Source organism: Sciurus carolinensis, unplaced genomic scaffold (genome assembly GCF_902686445.1).
Source record: "Sciurus carolinensis unplaced genomic scaffold, mSciCar1.2, whole genome shotgun sequence".
In the NCBI taxonomy this organism is placed as follows: domain Eukaryota; kingdom Metazoa; phylum Chordata; class Mammalia; order Rodentia; family Sciuridae; genus Sciurus; species Sciurus carolinensis.
Genome location: NW_025920175.1, coordinates 956533 through 963145, shown reverse-complemented (window position 1 = coordinate 963145; position 6613 = coordinate 956533). Strand labels below are relative to the sequence as shown.

The 6613-nt window shown below is 36.3% G+C and overlaps 1 pseudogene; it reads left to right on the top strand.

Annotated features, from left to right (window-relative positions):
- The first annotated feature begins 783 nt into the window (after nucleotides 1-783).
- LOC124974783 (flavin-containing monooxygenase 5-like) lies at nucleotides 784-5978 on the top strand (annotated as a pseudogene).
- The last annotated feature ends 635 nt before the right edge of the window (nucleotides 5979-6613 follow it).

Below are 6613 nucleotides of genomic sequence, written 5' to 3'. Positions count from 1 at the left end.
AATGTAGTTGGAGTTTTTATAGTGAAGATTTAGAATATCCCCCAAAAGCCCAGGTGTTCAAGTCTTGGTATCCAATGCAGCATTGTCCAAAGGTGGGTCTTTTGGAAAGTGATTCATCCATTAGGGTTATGACATCATCAGTGGATTGATTCATTGACAGCTGAATGGGTAACTAGACAGTGGTAGAAACTGTAGGAGGTGGCACATGGTTGAAAAGCAGGTTATGGTTTCAGCAGGGGTTACCCTTGGGGGCTATATCTTGTCCTGGGCTTCTTCCCCCAACCCTGGTTTTCTGGCTACCATGAGCTGAGAAGCTTTCCTCTGCCATACCCTTCCACCATGATTTTCTGCCTTGCCTGAAGCCAAAAGCAGTGGAGCTGAAACCTCTGAATCCATGAGCCAAAAGAATTCTTTCTCATTGTCAGGTATTTGGGTCACAACTACAAAAGCAAACTTCTTACATGGCTGCTGGGTTTTACCAAAGTGAGCCTTCTAAGACACCCAGGTGGAAGCTGCAAGGCTACTTTTTACTTAGTATTGAAAGTCCTTCAGTGCCATTTCAACTGTATACTGTTGGTCAAAAGCAAGTCATAAAGATACTGACATTCAAGTGGAAGGAACTACACAGGCAGAAGTACTGGGAGATGTGTGGAGGTGGTGTATGTGTGTCATTTGTTTGAATTGTCATTTATTTCAGGAAATTTTTCAACTGTTCACTGGCTATTTTTAAATTATGAAATTAGTTCTCATGTTGCCATGAATACTTCTAATTTACTGCAGGAAAATCATGAAGAAGGGAGAGTCAGTATTTACAAATTGGTGATCCTCAATACTTAAAAGGAGATGATGTGCTTCAGTGACTACACCATCACAGATCATTATCTTAACTTTACATACATTTGCCAGTTCCTCGAGTACTTCAGGATGTATACCAAAGATTTCAACCTTTTAAAGTATATCCAGTTCAAGGTAGGCAGTTTTGTGGTGTCTTTGTGTTTGAAGTTCTTCATCAAGTAAATTAATAATGCGGCTTCATTACCAGTGCTTATGTGTAAATATTAGCTTGATATGCTCAAGTACAAAAACTCCACTCTTTGTTCTCTCTCTAAAATAGCCCTGGGAAAGTCTCTCATATATTTTGGCTGCAGATACAGAAAGATACCTGCCACCAGTATTTTCATTGTCTTAATTTCACACTCTGCTTATAATAAAGGAAATGAGGGAAATGAATAGGTAAGGGAACTTTAAATCTTTCTGGTTCCACAACTTTTCCACTATTGCTTTATTATTTTATACTTTCTGAGGCACTTTTCAATATATTATTTCATGTGATTACCAAAACAAACTGGTGAAGTACTTAGGGACTGGGAAGTTACTGAGGAAGCAAAGAAGTTAAATCTGGTGGAGAGAGTAGAACACTGAATTAGGAAACAAAACCCTGAATTCTGTCCCTTGTTCTTACAACTAATTAATTTGTGAACTGAAATGAGTTACTTTCTCAACTTGAATTTATCATAATTTTCTTTTTATGTAAAAGAAGATTATTGTACTCTATGACTTTTGGTTCCTTCCTTCTCTAAAGTCTGCTGTGATTTTCCTATAATTTATAATTATGACCATAAACAGATATATCACCTGGCTTAAAGCCCAAACCTTCCACCTTTTTCTGTTTAGCAACAATAATAAAATGGTTATATCTGGTGAAAATTTCTAAAGCCAGTCATTTACAGCCCAGTGGTACATCTCTGACCTGTTTAAGTGACAGTTCATGAACAAGTTTGCTACTGTACTAAGCAGTGATGATGCAAAGACAAAAAAAATAAGGAACTTAACTAAGTAAATATGTTTAAAGACACAGAAAAATGAAGAAAATTATTATACATATAAGTAATAAACCAAGTGATAAGTGCTATAGAGATCTATACATTGCAGCTCAGAAGAGGTATGTTTAACCCATCAGGGAAGAGGAATCAAGTTGCAGGAAAGATTTTTAGAGAAGATAGTGCCCAAGCTGAGTCTTGAGTAGAAAGGAGTCTACCAAATGAAGAAGGAATAAAAGGATGTTCCAAGTAGAAGCACCAGCTTGTGCTAAAACACATAACAGGATCTATAAATGGTACAGGATGGTTAAGGCTTAGTGTCTCTATTATTCAACCAAGACATTATAGCCAAGGCCATAGAAGCTCATTGGAATACATTCTTGATGTTTCCTTAGGCTGGCAGAGTAACCCATATTTATTGCTTTTTTTGAAAAACTAAAAATTATACCACTGATTTTCCTATCTCACTGCCTCTTTCTCTATAATTACTTATAAAGTGGGCATATGTAAAAAGCAAAGAGAGATTCCTTTAAAAAAATAAGAGCCACTGAAATATTTTCCTGCTCTAACATGAAAGGGAACCTCATAGTCACATGTTTGAGGTTAGTCAAAGGGAATAGAATTGGGTGTCAGAAGACATCAGAGAGTTTGGGGATGTCTGGGGTTAGTGGAGGAATAGGTGTTTAGTGTACAGAGTGTCACAGAATTACAGGATAAATTCAGGATTTACTCAGGTGCTACAATGCCTTAAGGCAGAGACTAAAAATCCTCACAAATCTTACTTTTCTAGTGGTACAGGAGAGTACATTAGTCTGTCAACTCCATTTTACTTTATGTGCCTTATGGAAGTCTTATCATTTGGACCACAACCTCAAACAAAACTGTTTTTATAGAGTATGAAAATCAAATATTCTTGCAAGGACCCTAATGATGTGATGGTACCTGCAGTATCAACCTTTTGTGTAACATTTTGCCGGATAAGTCATGTCTGGGAAGATATACACTGTACTGGCTATGGTTACAGTCCCCTGTGTATGTTACTTTTCTTTCAGATCACTGTGTAAGGTGTGAAGAAGAGGCCTGATTTCTCTACTTCAGGCCAATGGGAGGTGGTCACTGAGTGTTAAGGGAAAAAGGAAGCTAATATCTTTGATGGAGTCATGGTTTGCACTGGCCATCACACTAATGCTCACTTATCCCTGGAAAGCTTTCCAGGTGAGTGACCTACCAGAAAAGAGGTTGACCCTTAAGCCATGTCTTTGACACTGAGGAAAAGAAGGTTGTGGTCTGAGTGATTTTTACTTTGGGGTGAAATAAGGCTTAGCCTAATTGTGCATGTTCCCTTGAAAGTGGTATAATTTGTATTATTGCCATTTGGGCAATGGTAATTTTAGAGTTTAGAGGTCTGTGAACAATCATGCTCCCACATACTGCCATTTCAGTCAAGGCTGGAATACATTCAGAATGGTAATCCAATAAGATTATAATTGCAGACTGAAAAATTCCTATTGACTGAGTAGTATCACAGACATTATAATACCATGGTGATATTGATGTACAAACCCATCTGCATTGTCAGTTGTATAAAATTATAGCTCACACAATTATGTATGTGGTACATAATAATAATAAACAACCATGTTACTGGTTTATGTACTACATTTAGTGTAGAGTATACTGCTTCTACTTAAAGAAACATTTACTGTAAAGCAGACTGCCATGTTACACCAAGTAGCCTCACATGTCTCATGTTTATTGTGGATCTTGATTGCATCAGGAGGCTACATCAAGTGACTGGCCTAAACAATCTATACTTATGTAAGTACTTCTGTGATGTTTTCACAATAATGAAACCAACTTACAGCAATTTTTTGAGAATGTATGTATTTCTGACAAGTAGAACATGATTGTATTTAGTTTCACAATGACTTTGGTCTTTGTAAGGATCAAAAAGGAAGACTGTGGAATGCTTACACAGCATTCATTCAGATGTGGAATTTTTTAGTGATGGAGAAAATAAACAAATATTGAGTTTCTAAGGGTTAAATGAAAGCTTAAGTAATTTAGTTTGTTTGGGGCCTGAACTTTCTTTTTCTAAAAAGTGCACTTTAAGTATATCCTAGAGTATACAGAAACATATATACTCTAATTGAAATGGGAGTATGTATCTAAGGGAATGAAAAGACAACAGAGAATGGCAGTTTTCTGAGGCAGTTTGGATTTGTGAGTCTGCAAATTCAAAATACAAACTACATACAATAAAGGAATCACAAGTTACTATTCTGGGGCTATGGAAGAAAAAATAAGCAAATGTATTCAGAATGACAAGAATAGCTGAATAAAGGGAGATCATATGGAGAATGTGTGCTTCAACTTTAAATTCTACAAAAGAATGATTTTACAAATGATATCCATCATATAAACTATCATCCAAAATTATTTTATGTTCTCTTGCAGGAATTGAGAAGTTCAAAGGTCAGTACTTCCATAGTCAAGACTATAAAAACCCAGAGGAATTGGCTGGAAAAAGAGTCTTTATAATTTTTGAAAATTCTGGAGGAGATCTGACTGTAGAAATTAGCTACACAGCCAAGCAGGTTTGAGTCAATGATTTACTTTGCTTCATTCTATCTTCAGTCTTATCAAGAAGGTAGACCCAACAGAGTATGGATGGCTGCACACTGCCCATCAGTACCAGTGGCAAATATGGGGCTTGGTTTCATTGCCTCAATTGGCATCATGATTGATGCTAATGGAGGGGCATGATTACTGATTAGAATTCCACTCTTCAGTTGGCTTTATACTAAGGAATAAGTTCACTGTTTCAGGCTGCACTCAGAATCCCAGTTAGGACTGAGACTGTAGCTCAGTGGCAAAGTGCTGGCCTGACATGTGTGAGGCACTGGGTTCCATCCTTAGCACCACAGAAAAATAAACAAATAAAACAAAGGCATACTTTCCATTTACAACTACAAAATTTTTTTTTAAAGAATCCTAGTTAGCCTCTCCCTGGCATTGATGAAGACCAGGTATTTGTTGGAAGAGGTTGTGTAAATGCAATATTGAGAGTGTGAATTGTCCACTGACCAGAAGAAATGCCATGTTTTCAAATAAAGGAAGGCACATTTTGATAATTAAAAACTTTTACTTAATGGATTGTGGGTGAGTTTCCTTTTTGCCACTCAAATGGATAAAAAAGAAGCAATCTAATCTTTCCAAAAATATATGGATATCAGCACTTACCCACTGAGCCACTTCCCTAGTCCTTTTTATATTTTATTTAGAGACAGGGTCTCACTGAGTTGATTAGGGCATTACTAAATTGCTGAGGCTGGTTTTGCACTCATGATCCTCCAGCCTCAGCCTCTGGAGCCACTGGGATTATAGGCATGCACCACTGAGCCCAGCCTATTCCATGATTTTTAATGAGTCCTAAATGTGGTAAGTGCTAGTGAAGTTCAGAGGATGGAGAGAGAATTCTCAGCCAGAAAGGTCAGTGATGTTCTCATAGAGGAAGCAAACTTGATCTGAATCTTAAAAATGAATGGGCTGTGGAGAATTTAAAAGAGGAGAACTTTTCAAGCACACATTAACTTTAAACAGAAATATAGTGGTGGATCACAGTGAGATATATTCTTGGACAGTGTTTGGGAAGGAAATGGCAGGAAATTTTTTAAAAAGATTGTACAGAACTAAAATGCCACACTGGTGAGTTTGAACTTAATCTTGAAAAAAGTGGGAGTGCATTCAGATTGTGAGACAGAATGATAAAAGTAAACAATATTTTCCATGCCTTAGGTATTCCTCAGCACCAGGAGTGGGGCTTGGATCCTGAATTGTGTAGGGGATGATGGATATTCTTTTGATGTGGTACACTTTTATCAACTTAAACATCTTATATCAAATATATGTGGCCAAGCATTAACAAATAAATTTTTGGGAAAAAGTATGAATCAAAGATTTGATTATGAAATGTTTGTCCTGAAGCCTAAACACAGATATGTTCTCAGGATGGGAATGGAGGTGATATTGGCTAAGATCCAAGAACAAGGATTGTTCACACAGGCTAACAGAGCTATCTCTACCTATAAATTAAGAAAATCCAGAGAATCTGAAATTCAATTTTTACCTTATCAACCACAGAAGAACAAGATCTGATGGTCTAAAGTATATCTGTCACTTATTCTCATTGTCATTAATGATATTCTTATTCTGTCAGGTATCAGTTCTTTTTATATTGTGCCCAACAACAACAAAAAGGTAGTACAGGGCAGTGCACCATTCAGTCAGTGAACAAATATGGGGCACCTGTTGTGAGAAAGACATTATATTGGGCATGAAATACAGAGAGAAAAGATATGATAATACAAATAATACCTTATTTTTTTTGAAGAGTTTTTAAAGACAAGCACAGTGATGAATTATATGTATTATCTCATTTAACCCTCACAAATGGCCCTGGGGTTCTGTACTTTTTTATGTCCATTTTACAGATTTAAAAAATTAAAACTAAGATAAACTAAGTAATTTGCCCAAGGAAAACTTGAGTAACAAATGAAAGACTTCAGAATGGATCTTACCTTAAAAGTATAAGTGAGAAGATAGAAAACAGCATATGACAAAGAAATGCATAGAATGCAGAATATAAAGAATGAGGTTCTCATATAGCCAGGAGGATCATTGTGAAATCATTTTCATATACTGACTTTAAATGATTTTTTTCTAATTTCTATTTTTGAAAATGTTCAGATCTACAGAAAAGCAGTTCAATAATAAATACATTGAACATTCAT